The following is a 19,440-nucleotide window of genomic DNA, read 5'->3' on the forward strand; positions in this document are numbered from 1 at the left end:
ACTCTGAAAGCTCATTGCTTTGCGATAAAGGTTTTTAGGGACTTTTCTGTACCTTCGTCGATGTTACAGTCTTTGGTGTCTAGACTGTTCTGATCTTTTGTCAATTGTAAGACCAGTTGAAAAATCCCTTTTCTCCAACTCAGAATCTTCCTACTCTTTTATAGGCTTTGCAATTTTATCTCTTTGAGGATCTGGATACTGTAGACATAAAGATTGTTTCCTATAAAGTTATTTTCCTATTTCCTATCATCTTGCTGAGAACAATTGGGGAGCTGGGAGCCTTAAAATGCTGTCCTCTCTTCACTTGATACTTTAGAAGATGGGGTAACTTTAAGGCCTAGCCTTACCTTTGCTGCAAAGGTTAAGTCTATTTTTGATAGATCTTAGGAAATAATTCTTCCTTCTTTCATTCCCTCTCCTTCCTCTCCGGAGGAACATTTTCTGAATACACTTGATGTTTAAAGAGCTCTTTTCATTCATGTCACCAGGCCTCTGCAGTTCAGGAAAACCGACTCCTTGTTTGTGACTTTTGGACAGCCTGAAAAAGACAAGAAGGTGACTTTTATGACTCTGAGTAGGTGGATTAAGTTGTCAATTTTTCTGGCTTTGCAAGGCTTTTTAGAATATCTTCCAGTTCAGGGATGGTCTACGAGAGGAATGGCCACCTCCTGGGTTGAATTCCAGTGAGTAACAATCAGAGAAATTCCTAGGGTGGCTACTTGGTCCTCAGAGCATACATTTGTCAAGCATTATGGCTTAATAATGTTTCTGTTTTGCATTTGAGTACCAATGTTTTGAACTCTGCATTACCCTTAGTCCATCTTGTCTTTGTCACAAACATTACATCCTGCCCACCTTCCCATCAGTCCTTTGGCAAGGGCTTGGTACCCAGGTTGGGTGCATGGGGCTAGCATTTAAGGATCCTCCTGTTCTTTATTCCTGTTGGAAGGTGACATCACCTTACTTTGTAATGACTGTCACAAGGACGCAATGGACTAAGGCTAATGAAGATTACCAATAAGTAACCAACGCATCACCACTCTTTCTGAATGTGCGTGGCTCATTCCGCAGGACTTGTTCTTTGTATAATTCCTGGATTTTCAGAAGCCCTTTGATGGTAGCACCCCCACACTGAAAATTGTTTCAGCACCACTGTACAAGGGTCAGTTGTCATGCTCATCTGCGGCGTAAATTTGCATTGAAGTAGTCTAACTCCCCAGGCCTTGTCTTTTGCTCAATTTGCCTTTGTGAGTTTTCTCTCAATCACTGTCGACTTCCTTTGATCTTTCTTTCTTCTTTCACTTCACCTTCGCCTTCAGTGTATCTTTCGGCCCTCTTGAGAGACACACCCCCTTGTAGCCACTTCTATACTTCTGTCACCTAATTATTTTCCTATGCTTTCCCCTGTAATGTTGGTGATCCTAGCTATAGCATCACTATCCAGAATCTGTTCACCTGAGTTATGTTCCTCTTATCCCCACGCATCTAATAACCAGCTCTTGGTCTCCCTCCACCTCTCACGAGACATAGTCTGAGGCAGTTTCTCCATCTTGGAGAGACAATCCCTTGCACTTGTGTTGTTCTACTGGCGCTGCCGGCTTGAGCTTTGGTCAGCAGTGGCAAAAGAAGGACTAATGGAAAGTGAACGTATACTGGAGCAACAGAGTGTATGGATTTATAAGAGCTTGATTAAATGATAAAAAAGAGTTTAGTTGAGAGAAAAAATGCAACCTAGCCCGTACGGGGATCGAACCCGTGAACTTGGCGTTATTAGCACCACGCTCTAACCAACTGAGCTAACCGGCCATGAGTACTCTCGATATCCTTTTTCCATGAAATGCAGATAGATAGAAGAGTTGGTCTTACTATCGCAATTCCTTCATACTTTTCTCCTTCCGCCCCCTGTCTGGATTACAATAACAAGAGCTGTGGAGTGCTGCACGCCAGCCTCAGTGCCTCTTCTTTCACTCAATCTCACTGTGTGCTGTGATATCTTTGTAACATCGCTTGTTGCCGGAAAAAAAGGAAAGGATGGATAGTATTTTTATTCTTTTACAACAAAACCCAAAATGCATCGGCTTGCTTGCTCATTAAGTTTACAAGGCCAGCTGCTTTTGAGATATTATAATTATAGTGGTTATTCGGCGTTGGAGGTAAGAGAGTTTTTTTTAGGTCTGGCCGTTCCTTCTGCTTCCAATTACTTTAGCTCTTGTCAACAAAGTAACAACAAAACATAGCCAACGGTTCGTTGCTCAAGCCTTCCCTACTGCGCCTTCCCATGTCTCTCCTGCCGACCACAGTGCAGGAAATCTGAGTTTGCATTTGCGCGAAGAGACGTACAACACAAGAAGGCGCGCTTTCGTGCGCCGGGCACCACCCGGCCTGTGCATTCCTCACTGTCGTGAGATCAGTTTACTCAGCAGAGCATGACGCTGCAATTGGTTAGTAGGGCAGGCCTGACCAGAATAGTATATTTGGGGTCATTTATTTGATTGCATTTTTAAAACAGTAACAGAACTTAACTGCAATGTTTAAATAGGTCTAGACATATTTAAACAGTGTCAATTTAATAGAAGAATTGTGGACAATTCAGAGGGGAGGCACCAATGTTTTTTTTTCCCATTGGGTGGATGCGGCATTAAAGAGTTTGAAGACCACTTGTCTAAGTGGACACTAATACACCTGGATGCTCCTGAATTCTTCGCAACAGATGCCAGCAAACCTGGCTGGAGAGCTACTGTGTTGGACTGATCCTGTCGATTCAAGTGGTCTTTCCTAGAGAGTCGGAGGTCATGGAAATAGATGGAGTTGATGGTAATCTTCAGGGCTTTGAAGTTTTCCCATCATCATCTGTCTCAAAAAAATGTGCTAGTAATGACAGAGAATAAGGTAGCTGTCTTTTACATTAACCAACAGTGAAGCATGCATTAAAAATCCCTCAATGCAATAGCAGAACAATTGGGTTATTGGGCTGAGATCAACCTGTTGCACATGTCGCCAGTACACATCAAGGGCACCGACAATGTGATGGCAGACAGCTTGAGGTTTCCAAATTTGCTGGAGTTGACATTATCCAGGTCGTTGTTTTGGGAGATATGCCGAGAGTTTGTGAAACCCTTTCTGGATCTCTTTTCAAACAAGGACAATGCTCATCTTTGTCGATTCTGATCCAGGCTTCCGGAACAAGGAGCCTAGGTAGTGGACGTATTGGTGATAAAGTGGCTGAGAAGTCTCCTTTATACATTCCCCCACTTTTTATTGATCCAGATGGTTCTCTTCAAGTCTCAGCAGGGGGGGGGGAACTTTATTCTTGTGGGCCCTTATTGGCCAGAGATGTCATGGTTTCCTCTTCTGAACCCCTGGCTCTTCTACCTCCTTGGGTACTGCTCAAGTGTATCTCTGTCAGAACGTCGTCCCTGACCTACTTGCTCCAACTCACTCTATCGCTTTGGAGGTTGAGAAGTCTGGACTGCTAGCAAAGGGTCTTTCCTCTTCCTTAGTGGAGTTAATTCAGCACTCCAGCAGGCCTTCTCCTTCGAAGTCTTACTCAAAGAACTGGAAGTCTTTTGAGACGTGATGTTCTGCTCATGATCTTTTGGCACCTACCTGTAGTTTGTCTGCTATTTTGCATTTTCTTCTGAATGGGTTTCACTTGAATCTCTTTCCACTCTGAAAGCTCATTGCTTTGTGATAAAGGTTTTTTGGGACTTTTCTGTACCTTCGTCGATGTTACAGTCTTTGGTGTCTAGACTGTTCTGATCTTTTGTCAATTGTAAGACCAGTTGAAAAATTTCTTTTCTCCAACTCAGAATCTTCCTACTCTTTTATAGGCTTTGCAATTTTATCTCTTTGAGGATCTGGATACTGTAGACATAAAGATTGTTTCCTATAAAGATATTTTCCTATTTCCTATCATCTTGCTGAGAACAATTGGGGAGCTGGGAGCCTTAAAATGCTGTCCTCTCTTCACTTGATACTTTAGAAGATGGGGTAACTTTAAGGCCTAGCCTTACCTTTGCTGCAAAGGTTAAGTCTATTTTTGATAGATCTTAGGAAATAATTCTTCCTTCTTTCATTCCCTCTCCTTCCTCTCCGGAGGAACATTTTCTGAATACACTTGATGTTTAAAGAGCTCTTTTCATTTATGTCACCAGGCCTCTGCAGTTCAGGAAAACCGACTCCTTGTTTGTGACTTTTAGACAGCCTGGAAAAGACAAGAAGGTGACTTTTATGACTCTGAGTAGGTGGATTAAGTTGTCAATTTTTCTGGCTTTGCAAGGCTTTTTAGAATATCTTCCAGTTAAGGGATGGTCTACGAGAGGAATGGCCACCTCCTGGGTTGAATTCCAGTGAGAAACAATCTAGGAAATTCCTAGGGTGGCTACTTGGTCCTCAGAGCATACATTTGTCAAGCATTATGGCTTAATAATTTTTCTGTTTTGCATTTGAGTACCAATGTTTTGAACTCTGCATTACCCTTAGTCCATCTTGTCTTTGTCACAAACATTACATCCTGCCCACCTTCTCATCAGTCCTTTGGCAAGGGCTTGGCACCCAGGTTGGGTGCATGGGGCTAGAATTTAAGGATCCTCCTGTTCTTTCTTCCTGTTGGAAGGTGACATCACCCTACTTTGTAATGACTGTCACAAGGACGCAATGGACTAAGGCTAATGAAGATTACCAATAAGTAACCAACGCATCACCACTCTTTCTGAATGTGCGTGGCTCATTCCGCAGGACTAGTTCTTTGTATAATTCCTGGATTTTCAGAAGCCCATTGATGGCAGCACCCCCACACTGGAAATTGTTTCAGCACCACTGTACAAGGGTCAGTTGTCATGCTCATCTGCGGCGTAAATTTGCATTGAAGTAGTCTAACTCCCCAGGCCTTGTCTTTTGCTCAATTTGCCTTTGTGAGTTTTCTCTCAATCACTGTCAACTTCCTTTGATCTTTCTTTCTTCTTTCACTTCACCTTCGCCTTCAGTGTATCTTTCGGCCCTCTTAAGAGACACACCCCCTTGTAGCCACTTCTATACTTCTGTCACCTAATTATTTTCCTATCCTTTGCCCTGTAACGTTACTGATCCTAGCTATAGCATCACTATCCAGAATCTGTTCACCTGAGTTATGTTCCTCTTATCCCCACGCATCTAATAATCAGCTCTTGGTCTCCCTCCACCTCTCACGAGACATAGTCTGAGGCAGTGTCTCCATCTTGGAGAGACAATCCCTTGCACTTGTGTTGTTCTACTGGCACTGCCGGCTTGAGCTTTGGTCAGCAGTGGCAAAAGAAGGACTAATGGAAAGTGAACGTATACTGGAGCAACAGAGTGTATGGATTTATAAGAGCTTGATTAAATGAGAAAAAAAGAGTTTAGTTGAGAGAAAAAATGCAACCTGGCCCGTACGGGGATCGAACCCGCGACCTTGGCGTTATTAGCACCACGCTCTAACCAACTGAGCTAACCGGCCATGAGTACTAAAGATATCCTTTTTCCATGTAATGCAGATAGATAGAAGAGCTGGTCTCACTATCGCAATTCCTTCATACTTTTCTCCTTCCGCCCCCTGTCTGGATTACAATAACAAGAGCTGTGGAGTGCTGCACGCCAGCCTCAGTGCCTCTTCTTTTACTCAATCTCACTGTGTGCTGTGATATCTTTGTAACATCGCATGTTGCCGGAAAAAAAGGAAAGGATGGATAGTATTTTTATTCTTTTACAACAAAACCCAAAATGCATCGGCTTGCTTGCTCATTAAGTTTACAAGGCCAGCTGCTTTTGAGATATTATAATTATAGTGGTTATTCGGCGTTGGAGGTAAGAGAGTTTTTTTTAGGTCTGGCCATTCCTTCTGCTTCAAATTACTTGAGCTCTTGTCAACAAAGTAACAACAAAACATAGCCAACGGTTCGTTGCTCAAGCCTTCCCTACTGCGCCTTCCCATGTCTCTCCTGCCGACCACAGTGCAGGAAATCTGAGTTTGCATTTGCGCGAAGAGACGTACAACACAAGAAGGCGCGCTTTCGTGCGCCAGGCACCACCCGGCCTGTGCATTCCTCACTGTCGTGAGATCAGTTTACTCAGCAGAGCATGACGCTGCAATTGGTTAGTAGGGCAGGCCTGACCAGAATAGTATATTTGGGGTCATTTATTTGATTGCATTTTTAAAACAGTAACAGAACTTAACTGCAATGTTTAAATAGGTCTAGACATATTTAAACAGTATCAATTTAATAGAAGAATTGTGGACAATTCAGAGGGGAGGCACCAATGTTTTTTTTTCCCATTGGGTGGATGCGGCATTAAAGAGTTTGAAGACCACTTGTCTAAGTGGACACTAATACACCTGGATGCTCCTGAATTCTTCGCAACAGATGCAGCAAACCTGGCTGGAGAGCTACTGTGTTGGACTGATCCTGTTGATTCAAGTGGTCTTTCCTAGGGAGTCAGAGGTCATGGAAATAGATGGAGTTGATGGTAATCTTCAGGGCTTTGAAGTTTTCCCATCATCATCTGTCTCAAAAAAATGTGCTAGTAATGACAGAGAATAAGGTAGCTGTCTTTTACATTAACCAACAGTGAAGCATGCATTCAAAATCCCTCAATGCAATAGCAGAACAATTGGGTTATTGGGCAGAGATCAACCTGTTGCACACGTCGGCAGTACACATCAAGGGCACCGACAATGTGATGGCAGACAGCTGGAGGTTTCCAAATTTGCTGGAGTTGACATTATCCAGGTCGTTGTTTTGAGAGATATGCCGAGAGTTTGTGAAACCCTTTCTGGATCTCTTTTCAAACAAGGACCATGCTCATCTTTGTCGATTCTGATCCAGGCTTCCGGAACAAGGAGCCTAGGTAGTGGACGTATTGGTGATAAAGTGGCTGAGAAGTCTCCTTTATACATTCCCCCACTTTTTATTGATCCAGATGGTTCTCTTCAAGTCTCAGCAGGGGCGAGGGAACTTTATTCTTGTGGGCCCTTATTGGCCAGAGATGTCATGGTTTCCTCTTCTGAACCCCTGGCTCTTCTACCTCCTTGGGTACTGCTCAAGTGTGTCTCTCTCAGAACGTCGTTCCTGACCTTCTTGCTCCAACTCACTCTATCGCTTTGGAGGTTGAGAAGTCTGGACTGCTAGCAAAGGGTCTTTCCTCTTCCTTAGTGGAGTTAATTCAGCACTCCAGCAGGCCTTCTACTTCGAAGTCTTACTCAAAGAACTGGAAGTCTTTTGAGACGTGATGTTCTGCTCATGATCTTTTGGCACCTACATGTAGTTTGTCTGCTATTTTGCATTTTCTTCTGAATGGGTTTCACTTGAATCTCTTTCCACTCTGAAAGCTCATTGCTTTGCGATAAAGGTTTTTAGGGACTTTTCTGTACCTTCGTCGATGTTACAGTCTTTGGTGTCTAGACTGTTCTGATCTTTAGTCAATTGTAAGACCAGTTGAAAAATCCCTTTTCTCCAACTCAGAATCTTCCTACTCTTTTATAGGCTTTGCAATTTTATCTCTTTGAGGATCTGGATACTGTAGACATAAAGATTGTTTCCTATAAAGTTATTTTCCTATTTCCTATCATCTTGCTGAGAACAATTGGGGAGCTGGGAGCCTTAAAATGCTGTCCTCTCTTCATTTGATACTTTGGAAGATGGGGTAACTTTAAGGCCTAGCCTTACCTTTGCTGCAAAGGTTAAGTCTATTTTTGATAGATCTTAGGAAATAATTCTTCCTTCTTTCATTCCCTCTCCTTCCTCTCCGGAGGAATATTTTCTGAATACACTTGATGTTTAAAGAGCTCTTTTCATTTATGTCACCAGGCCTCTGCAGTTCAGGAAAACCGACTCCTTGTTTGTGACTTTTGGACAGCCTGGAAAAGACAAGAAGGTGACTTTTATGACTCTGAGTAGGTGGATTAAGTTGTCAATTTTTCTGGCTTTGCAAGGCTTTTTAGAATATCTTCCAGTTCAGGGATGGTCTACGAGAGGAATGGCCACCTCCTGGGTTGAATTCCAGTGAGTAACAATCTAGGAAATTCCTAGGGTGGCTACTTGGTCCTCAGAGCATACATTTGTCAAGCATTATGGCTTAATAATTTTTCGGTTTTGCATTTGAGTACCAATGTTTTGAACTCTGCATTACCCTTAGTCCATCTTGTCTTTGTCACAAACATTACATCCTGCCCACCTTCCCATCAGTCCTTTGGCAAGGGCTTGGCACCCAGGTTGGGTGCATGGGGCTAGCATTTAAGGATCCTCCTCTTCTTTCTTCCTGTTGGAAGGTGACATCACCTTACTTTGTAATGACTGTCACAAGGACGCAATGGACTAAGGCTAATGAAGATTACCAATAAGTAACCAACGCATCACCACTCTTTCTGAATGTGCGTGGCTCATTCCGCAGGACTAGTTCTTTGTATGATTCCTGGATTTTCAGAAGCCCTTTGATGGCAGCACCCCCACACTGAAAATTGTTTCAGCACCACTGTACAAGGGTCAGTTGTCATGCTCATCTGCGGCGTAAATTTGCATTGAAGTAGTCTAACTCCCCAGGCCTTGTCTTTTGCTCAATTTGCCTTTGTGAGTTTTCTCTCAATCACTGTCGACTTCCTTTGATCTTTCTTTCTTCTTTCACTTCACCTTCGCCTTCAGTGTATCTTTCGGCCCTCTTAAGAGACACACCCCCTTGTAGCCACTTCTATACTTCTGTCACCTAATTATTTTCCTATCCTTTCCCCTGTAACGTTGCTGATCCTAGCTATAGCATCACTATCCAGAATCTGTTCACCTGAGTTATGTTCCTCTTATCCCCACGCATCTAATAATCAGCTCTTGGTCTCCCTCCACCTCTCACGAGACATAGTCTGAGGCAGTGTCTCCATCTTGGAGAAACAATCCCTTGCACTTGTGTTGTTCTACTGGCGCTGCCGGCTTGAGCTTTGGTCAGCAGTGGCAAAAGAAGGACTAATGGAAAGTGAACGTATACTGGAGCAACAGAGTGTATGGATTTATAAGAGCTTGATTAAATGAGAAAAAATGAGTTTAGTTGAGAGAAAAAATGCAACCTGGCCCGTACGGGGATCGAACCCACGACCTTGGCGTTATTAGCACCACACTCTAACCAACTGAGCTAACCAGCCATGAGTACTAAAGATATCCTTTTTCCATGTAATGCAGATAGATAGAAGAGTTGGTCTCACTATCGCAATTCCTTCATACTTTTCTCCTTCCGACCCTGTCTGGATTACAATAACAAGAGCTATGGAGTGCTGCACGCCAGCCTCAGTGCCTCGTCTTTCACTCAATCTCACTGTGTGCTGTGATATCTTTGTAACGTCGCTTGTTGCCGGAAAAAAAGGAAAGGAGGGATAGTATTTTTATTCTTTTGCAACAAAACCCAAAATGCATCGGCTTGCTTGCTCATTAAGTTTACAAGGCCAGCTGCTTTTGAGATATTATAATTATAGTGGTTATTCGGCGTTGGAGGTAAGAGAGTTTTTTTTAGGTCTGGCCGTTCCTTCTGCTTCAAATTACTTGAGCTCATGTCAACAAAGTAACAACAAAACAGCCAACGGTTCGTTGCTCAAGCCTTCCCTACTGCGCCTTCCCATGTCTCTCCTGCCATCCACAGTGCAGGAAATCTGAGTTTGCATTTGCGCGAAGAGACGTACAACACAAGAAGGCGCGCTTTTGCGCGCTGGGCACCACCCGGCCTGTGCATTCCTCACTGTCGTGAGATCAGTTTACTCAGCAGAGCATGACACTGCAATTGGTTAGTAGGGCAGGCCTGACCAGAATAGTATATTTGGGGTCATGTATTTGATTGCATTTTTAAAACAGTAACAGAACTTAACTGCAATGTTTAAATAGGTCTATGTTGTAATCAGAGTCAGTAGCCCAGATGATTAACGTAGGTTTATTGGTAAACTCCTTGCATTACACCTTCACAGTTCACTGCTTATCACCCTCTCTCAAGCTTCCACCAACTCTCTTCATCCAACATTCTAAGGTGCACTCCAGATTGTACCATTCGTCAACATTCTATAGGAATGGTTGGAATGCACCAATTCACTAGTATAATTACACTGTAGATTACACAGATTTAGTAAATAGGAAATAAGATTATTAGAATAATAATAATAGTGTACCTAACTTAGGAAAAGAACTATGTTACATATATTGGGTTAATTGAACAACACATTACAACACTTCCCCTTCCCCACCAAGAAGGATTAGAGTTGTGGCTAAGATACAATTGTTAAAAGTAGAATATCATTCCTTATGAAATATCAATAACATTTCTACAGGGGAAAAGTGAACTTGAACACTTCCAAGATCACTGCTGCTCCTCACCAAACCCTTCTCCAGACTTCCTTGGATCGATCTGGATGGCAGACAAGCGGTCCATACTCCACACACGGCCATCCTCCATAGTTACAACATTCTTATGTACCTTAGATATTCTCAAAGGTCTGGAGAACCGACTACCTTCTCTTCGAGTGGAACCCGGAAGCTTTATCCTGACCCATTGTCCTACCACCCATTGTTTGCTCTTAGTACCAAATTTGTTATTGTACCATTCCTGGTACTTCCTCTGATTCTCTTCCACTTTTGTCATTACTTCCTTGCGATGGACTATGACAGGCTCCCCTCCTTTCAACCAATTCGGGTTTAACTTAGTTCCTGGTTGCCTACCCTTGAGAGACGTGAAAGGGGATACTCCTGTGACCAAATTGGGTGTGGTATGGTAAGACCATAGCTACGTTCAATTGCACCCTCTCCTGACTCACGAGATACGCTGGCTAACTGCAAACATTCTTTGACCATTCTGTTTACCCTTTCAACGAGACCATTTGCCCTTGGGTTATATAATGCTGTTCGGTGATGTTTTATTCCACTGACTGTCAAAAATTCCAACATGGTGCTTGAAGTAAACTGCACCCCATTATCCGTTACTAATGTGCTAGGAATCCCTTCACGGGAAAAGGACTCCCTAAGGAATTGTATTACATCCAGTGTGGTTACATTATGCACAGCTTTGGTCATGACCCAGTGTGTGTGATAATCAACTAATACTAAGATAAACCTAGCTCTTGATCCAGGGCACGTTAGGGGTCCTACTATGTCCAACCCTAGCTTGTCCCAAGGTTTAGTGGGGACCTCAACTGGGGATAGGGGCGCCTTACGTGTACTTCTGGTCTTGTCACTTAGTGAACAATGGGTGCAATCACGTACGATATCCTCTACTAACCTATCCATAGTGGGGAACCAGTAGGAGGCTCGTAGTCTGCTCTTGGTCAAAGTTCTTCCCAAGTGTCCCTCATGTGCTAAATCTATAAGTTTCCTCCAGAGTGCCTCAGGGGGAACTATTCTCTCTCCTCTCATTACAAGTTCCTTAGTTAGATGAAGTTCTGAGCGTACCTCCCAATATCCCCTTACGTCTTCTTTGACCTGTTGGCATTTATCAGGCCAACCCTTCACAATCATGGTTTTCAAGGTTTGCAAGGTCGGGTCCCCTGAAGTAGCTATGACCCATTCTTCTTTAGTGATACCCGACAATTCTACATGGAGCACAGGATCAAAACTCTCAATGGTCTCCTCCTCTCCTCCCTTCCTAGGTAATCTTGGGAGACAGTCGGCTACAATATTTCTTTTTCCTGGAACATATTGCATGTCAAAGTTAAAGCCTTCCAACCCCATAATCCATTTTGCAATCCGGGGGGTAGCTTGGTCCTTACCCTTAACAGTAAATAATGAAATAAGGGGTTTGTGGTCCGTTCTAACTACAAATGGTAACCCCCACAGGAAAAATTTAAAATGATTGATTGCCCAAAAACAGGCTAAAGCCTCCCTCTCTATTGTGGAATAGTTTAGTTCTGCCTCCTTTAGTGACCTGGATGCGAATGCCACTATTCTCTCCTGTCCATTTACCCACTGAGATAGAGTGGACCCTAAACCTTTTCCACTCGCGTCTGTAGTAAGCCAAGTTTTCCTGGTGGTATCAAAATTTCCTAACATAGGGCAATGGATAATGGCTTCTTTAACTTCATCAAATGCAATTTGACAGTCTTTGTTCCAATCGAATGGTATATATTTTTTTAATAATGCCCTCATGGGAGCTGTAACTGTAGCAAAATTATACACAAATTTTGACATAAATTCAGCTAAACCCAGAAACGATCTCAACTCTTCTTTAGTGGTTGGGGCTGGAGCTTCTTTCACCGCCACTACTAGATCACATTTGGGTTCCACGCCCTCCTTGCTTATTTTGTGCCCCAGGTATTCTACTGAATCGACACCCAATTGGCACTTCTCTTTCCGGATGGTCATGCCAGCTTCATCTAGGGCTTGGAATACTTCTTTTAGTGTTAAATTATGTTCACTTTCTGTACTTCCATACACTAGTATGTCCTCCTGGAAGCACATTACTTGTTTGATTCCCTGCAAAACCTTCTGCATGATTCTTTGGAATACCGCTGCCGCTGATGCGAGACCAAATGGCATCCTGCGATATCTAAACGCCCCAAATAGAGTGATAAAAGAAGTGAGAGAATATGAAGATGGGTGCAACTCCACTTGGTGATATGCAGAAGATAAGTCAATTACACTAAAGTGTTTGGCGGAACCCAACATACTTATCATTTCATTTATTTTAGGTAGGGAGAATCTATCTACCCATATATTTGTGTTTAAGTCCCTCAAGTCCACACACAGACGAATGCCTCTGCCGTTGGATTTCTTGGTGACAACTATCGGTGCCAACCATAATGAACTTTCAATCGGTTCTATAACACCCAATTCAACTAATTTGTCCAATTCTTCTTTCAGGGGTTCCCTCATTAGATATGGGACCGTTCTAACTTTATGTACTACTGGTGTAGCCCCCTCCTTAAGTTTAATTTTGTGTTGGAAGTTTTTCAACAATCCCAACCTATTCTCGAACAACTTGGGATATTCCTCACATATGTTTTCACAGAGATTATGCAAATCCACTAGTAACACCTGTTCCTCGCCATTGGGATCCAGTTTGATTCCCAGTTCCCTCTGGTGCCTCCAACCCAGCAAGTTGGATCCCCTCTCTGTGATGTACACCATACCTGTGGTATGTCTGCCCTTGAACATGATATCTAGTTCTAGCATTCCCTTAAGAGGTATGGGATCGTTGTTGTACCCTCCTGGTCTAATATTGGCCGCATGCAGTTCATAACCTTTCTCCTGGAACTTGTCAACAAACGTTTGATAATTCAAGAATGTATACGGTGAACAAGAATCGGCGTAGACCTGTACCTCAATGTCATCCAGACTAACGTCACACACAGGATAGGTGTTATTGAAAGGTTCTTTTACCTGATTACTCTTAACCTGCAGAATGAATTTCGTGCCTGAATCAGTGACCTCTTCTACTCTATTTGTTTTTTTCTTGAAGTTTCTATTGTTTTTGCAGACCCGCACATAGTGTCCTTTAGTCCCGCACTTCCTACACAAGCACCCACGCGCAGGGCACTCAGGACTATTTGCTAGATGTTTGGGATTCCCACATCTGAAGCATCTGCCTTTTGTTATGTCTTCATCACTATTTCTCCTTGTTTTGGTAGCTAATACTTCTGAAACTTCATCTTTAACCATTACCCCTTCATCCCTTGCCTTGCCGCCTTTTATTTCCTTCACTCCTTCCACTTCAGGTGTATTCTTAATCTCTCTCATGCATTCTACTGTATGTTCAATGCCCTTTGCCATATCCACAGCCTCTTTAAGAGTAGGATTGTAAGTAAGGAGCTTCTCTTGTACCCTTAGGTTGTTTGTGCATCTAACTAACTGATCACGGATCAATGAGTCTTCTAACTCACCAAAATCACATGTTTGAGCCAGCCCTCGCAGGGAAGCTATGTAGGTGCCAACCTTATCATCTTTGGCTTGTACTCTACTGAAGAATCTATGCCGCTCTAGGACAATATTAACTTTGTGCCCAAAATGACTCTCCAACTTGTACAATGTTTGTTGAAACACATCTGAGTTCTCACCATCCTCCTCTCCCTCTCCTTCATTAGCTGAAATGTTCTCATACACTTTTCTTCCTTGTATTCCTAAGTTATGTAGTAGAATATGTTGCTTCCTTAATGATGTGAACTTTTCTCCCCCAATAGCAATTAAATAAGATTCAAATAATTTAGACCATTCCCTCCAGGGTAGCAATGGTTCACCAATTTCGTTTAAGAAAGGAGGAGGCTGGTACATCCCTGCTGCAGCCATTATGTATTTGACTACAGTAGAGTATATTATGTTATTGCTTTCAGTTCCTTACAAAAAATACACTCTATATATAAAAGAAAATTATTGCATAAAGATGTGCAGACTTCGCATTAATAACACAAACCTAATACTGCATCACAGAATAATATGCCCATATTAAAACAGTAAATTTCAGGATAATCACCAGCCTATTCAATCTGTACCCAATGCTATACTTCTAAATAATATTAACAGTACACCATTGCGCTCATATTCTGATACAACTTAGCACCAAACAAACTTTTATTTTGAAATCGTCCTTTTTCTGCCCAAGCTATCTTCCTGTTCGAGGATTCAATCTCCTTCCTCGAGCATATGATGAAGTCTTCCGAGTCAAGAGTGTCTCCACATGAAGCAGTGAGCCGTTCGCACCCCGTGTGAAACCACAGGTGACAATACTAGCTGCAACAATGCTGGCAAAAGCCTCCGCTCACTACATTATCCGTGTCGCCCCTGACACAGAAGTTCCACTCAGGTTTCTTAGTCGGCGTCCCGGAGTCCAGCGCACCGCTGAGACGCACTCACTGCGCTCAGCGCCGCGCTCAATGCGAACTTTCCCAAAGCGATCCTTACGTCCGTGTTGTGTCGTTGTGCTCTATTTAGCGCCTCACGGACTGCGCTGACGCAGAAATTCCTCTCAGGTTCCTCAGTCGTTGTCCCGGAATCTAGCGCACCGCTGAGACCACTGTGCTCAGCGCCGCGCTCAATGCGGACTTCCCAGGCGATCCTTCCGACCGTGTTATGCCGCCGTACTTAGCGCCTCACAGAGCGCGCTGGGACGCTACAGCAACCAAACCATTTTCCGTCCATCCACGAACGCCAGAATAACGGGGCTATATTACTAGAGTTGCCTTAGAAATTTCATTGTTAGCGCTATGTCACCGAAATCTTCACGATTGAACTGGCTAATCCTTACAACCGGTTCTTTTTGGTACTTTAACCTTATGACACTGTGTTTGTCGCACATCCAACCGTGTTGAATAAGGAGGCTACACTCACCGTATTGCCAGTATCCTCCTCACAGCACACTCCCTTATGACGTGCTGAAGCGCTATACAGTCATACGCAGCAGAGTAAATATGAAATAGTAGCGTAAACAACCGCTACTTTGCCTGCTTACACACACAGGCGCCAATTACCTCAATGTCATAAAACTCAAGCAGGAAGCAGGTAATCCACTGTGGTGCTGAATCAATCAGGGGCAAGGAGTCTTCACTGCCCCTGCGCAGTATCCCATCCTCGTCGCCAAAAGTTCATCTGTTGTAATCAGAGTCAGTAGCCCAGATGATTAACGTAGGTTTATTGGTAAACTCCTTGCATTACACCTTCACAGTTCACTGCTTATCACCCTCTCTCAAGCTTCCACCAACTCTCTTCATCCAACATTCTAAGGTGCACTCCAGATTGTACCATTCGTCAACATTCTATAGGAATGGTTGGAATGCACCAATTCACTAGTATAATTACACTGTAGATTACACAGATTTAGTAAATAGGAAATAAGATTATTAGAATAATAATAATAGTGTACCTAATTTAGGAAAAGAAGTATGTTACATATATTGGGTTAATTGAACAACACATTACAACAGTCTAGACATATTTAAACAGTGTCAATTTAATAGAAGAATTGTGGACAATTCAGAGGGGAGGCACCAATGTTTTTTTTCCCATTGGGTGGATGCGGCATTAAAGAGTTTGAAGACCACTGGTCTAAGTGGACACTAATATACCTGGATGCTCCTGAATCCTAGCAACAGATGCCAGCAAACCTGGCTGGAGAGCTACTGTGTTGGACTGATCCTGTCAATTCAAGTGGTCTTTCCTAGAGAGTCGGAGGTCATGGAAATAGATGGAGTTGATGGTAATCTACAGGGCTTTGAAGTTTTCCCATCATCATCTGTCTCAAAAAAATGTGCTAGTAAAGACAGAGAATAAGGTAGCTGTCTTTTACATTAACCAACAGTGAAGCATGCATTCAAAATCCTTCAATGCAATAGCAGAACAATTGGGTTATTGGGCAGAGATCAACCTGTTGCACACGTCGGCAGTACACATCAAGGGCACCGACAATGTGATGGCAGACAGCTGGAGGTTTCCAAATTTGCTGGAGTTGACGTTATCCAGGTCGTTGTTTTGAGAGATATGCCGAGAGTTTGTGAAACCCTTTCTGGATCACTTTTCAAACAAGGACAATGCTCATCTTTGTCGATTCTGATCCAGGCTTCCGGAACAAGGAGCCTAGGTAGTGGACGTATTGGTGATAAAGTGGCTGAGAAGTCTCCTTTATACATTCCCCCACTTTTTATTGATCCAGATGGTTCTCTTCAAGTCTCAGCAGGGGGGAGGGAACTTTATTCTTGTGGGCCCTTATTGGCCAGAGATGTCATGGTTTCCTCTTCTGAACCCCTGGCTCTTCTACCTCCTTGAGTACTGCTCAAGTGTGTCTCTCTCAGAACGTCGTCCCTGACCTTCTTGCTCCAACTCACTCTATCGCTTTGGAGGTTGAGAAGTCTGGACTGCTAGCAAAGGGTCTTTCCTCTTCCTTAGTGGAGTTAATTCAGCACTCCAGCAGGCCTTCTACTTCGAAGTCTTACTCAAAGAACTGGAAGTCTTTTGAGACGTGATGTTCTGCTCATGATCTTTTGGCACCTACCTGTAGTTTGTCTGCTATTTTGCATTTTCTTCTGAATGGGTTTCACTTGAATCTCTTTCCACTCTGAAAGCTCATTGCTTTGCGATAAAGGTTTTTAGGGACTTTTCTGTACCTTCGTCGATGTTACAATCTTTGGTGTCTAGACTGTTCTGATCTTTTGTCAATTGTAAGACCAGTTGAAAAATCCCTTTTCTCCAACTCAGAATCTTCCTACTCTTTTATAGGCTTTGCAATTTTATCTCTTTGAGGATCTGGATACTGTAGACATAAAGATTGTTTCCTATAAAGTTATTTTCCTATTTCCTATCACCTTGCTGAGAACAATTGGGGAGCTGGGAGCCTTAAAATGCTGTCCTCTCTTGATTTGATACTTTGGAAGATGGGGTAACTTTAAGGCCTAGCCTTACCTTTGCTGCAAAGGTTAAGTCTATTTTTGATAGATCTTAGGAAATAATTCTTCCTTCTTTCATTCCCTCTCCTTCCTCTCCGGAGGAACATTTGCTGAATACACTTGATGTTTAAAGAGCTCTTTTCATTCAGGTCACCAGGCCTCTGCAGTTCAGGAAAACCGACTCCTTGTTTGTGACTTTTGGACAGCCTGGAAAAGACAAGAAGGTGACTTTTATGACTCTGAGTAGGTGGATTAAGTTGTCAATTTTTCTGGCTTTGCAAGGCTTTTTAGAATATCTTCCAGTTCAGGGATGGTGTACGAGAGGAATGGCCACCTCCTGGGTTGAATTCCAGTGAGTAACAATCTAGGAAATTCCTAGGGTGGCTACTTGGTCCTCAGAGCATACATTTGTCAAGCATTATGGCTTAATAATTTTTCTGTTTTGCATTTGAGTACCAATGTTTTGAACTCTGCATTACCCTTAGTCCATCTTGTCTTTGTCACAAACATTATATCCTGCCCACCTTCCCATCAGTCCTTTGGCAAGGGCTTGGCACCCAGGTTGGGTGCATGGGGCTAGCATTTAAGGATCCTCCTGTTCTTTCTTCCTGTTGGAAGGTGACATCACCTTACTTTGTAATGACTGTCACAAGGACGCAATGGACTAAGGCTAATGAAGATTACCAATAAGTAACCAACGCATCACCACTCTTTCTGAATGTGCGTGGCTCATTCCGCAGGACTAGTTCTTTGTATGATTCCTGGATTTTCAGAAGCCCTTTGATGGCAGCACCCCCACACTGAAAATTGTTTCAGCACCACTGTACAAGGGTCAGTTGTCATGCTCATCTGCGGCGTAAATTTGCATTGAAGTAGTCTAACTCCCCAGGCCTTGTCTTTTGCTCAATTTGCCTTTGTGAGTTTTCTCTCAATCACTGTCGACTTCCTTTGATCTTTCTTTCTTCTTTCACTTCACATTCGCCTTCAGTGTATCTTTCGGCCCTCTTAAGAGACACACCCCCTTGTAGCCACTTCTATACTTCTGTCACCTAATTATTTTCCTATCCTTTCCCCTGTAACGTTGCTGATCCTAGCTATAGCATCACTATCCAGAATCTGTTCACCTGAGTTATGTTCCTCTTATCCCCACGCATATAATAATCAGCTCTTGGTCTCCCTCCACCTCTCACGAGACATAGTCTGAGGCAGTGTCTCCATCTTGGAGAGACAATCCCTTGCACTTGTGTTGTTCTACTGGCGCTGCCGGCTTGAGCTTTGGTCAGCAGTGGCAAAAGAAGGACTAATGGAAAGTGAACGTATACTAGAGCAACAGAGTGTATGGATTTATAAGAGCTTGATTAAATGAGAAAAAAATAGTTTAGTTGAGAGAAAAAATGCAACCTGGCCCGTACGGGGATCAAACCCACGACCTTGGCGTTATTAGCACCATGCTCTAACCAACTGAGCTAACCGGCCATGAGTACTAAAAATATCCTTTTTCCATGTAATACAGATAGATAGAAGAGTTGGTCTCACTATCGCAATTCCTTCATACTTTTCTCCTTCCGCCCCCTGTCTGGATTACAATAACAAGAGCTGTGGAGTGCTGCACGCCAGCCTCAGTGCCTCTTCTTTCACTCAATCTCACTGTGTGCTGTGATATCATTGTAACATCGCTTGTTGCCGGAAAAAAAGGAAAGGAGGAATAGTATTTTTATTCTTTTACAACAAAACCCAAAATGCATCGGCTTGCTTGGTCATTAAGTTTACAAGGCCAGCTGCTTTTGAGATATTATAATTATAGTGGTTATTCGGCGTTGGAGGTAAGAGAGTTTTTTTTAGGTCTGGCCGTTCCTTCTGCTTAAATTACTTGAGCTCATGTCACCAAAGTAACAACAAAACATAGCCAACGGTTCGTTGCTCCAGCCTTCCCTACTGCGCCTTTCCATGTCTCTCCTGCCGACCACAGTGCAGGAAATCTGAGTTCGCATTTGCGCGAAGAGACGTACAACACAAGAAGGCGCAATTTTGTGCGCCGGGCACCACCCGGCCTGTGCATTCCTCACTGTCATGAGATCAGTTTACTCAGCAGAGCATGACGCTGC

General features: G+C 43.2%; 4 non-coding genes across 4 annotated transcripts; all 4 read right to left on the bottom strand.

Annotated features, from left to right (window-relative positions):
- Positions 1 to 1,732: 1,732 nt before the first annotated feature.
- Positions 1,733 to 1,806, bottom strand: TRNAI-AAU (transfer RNA isoleucine (anticodon AAU)). The gene has a single exon. It is a non-coding gene; the product is annotated as a tRNA-Ile (tRNA).
- Positions 1,807 to 5,399: 3,593 nt separating this feature from the next.
- TRNAI-AAU (transfer RNA isoleucine (anticodon AAU)) lies at positions 5,400 to 5,473 on the bottom strand. Its single transcript has one exon. It is a non-coding gene; the product is annotated as a tRNA-Ile (tRNA).
- A 3,592-nt stretch (positions 5,474 to 9,065) lies between these two features.
- TRNAI-AAU (transfer RNA isoleucine (anticodon AAU)) lies at positions 9,066 to 9,139 on the bottom strand. Its single transcript has one exon. It is a non-coding gene; the product is annotated as a tRNA-Ile (tRNA).
- Positions 9,140 to 18,737: 9,598 nt separating this feature from the next.
- TRNAI-AAU (transfer RNA isoleucine (anticodon AAU)) lies at positions 18,738 to 18,811 on the bottom strand. Its single transcript has one exon. It is a non-coding gene; the product is annotated as a tRNA-Ile (tRNA).
- Positions 18,812 to 19,440: the final 629 nt, after the last annotated feature.

Source organism: Pleurodeles waltl, chromosome 12 (assembly GCF_031143425.1).
Source record: "Pleurodeles waltl isolate 20211129_DDA chromosome 12, aPleWal1.hap1.20221129, whole genome shotgun sequence".
NCBI classification, from domain to species: Eukaryota; Metazoa; Chordata; class Amphibia; order Caudata; family Salamandridae; genus Pleurodeles; species Pleurodeles waltl.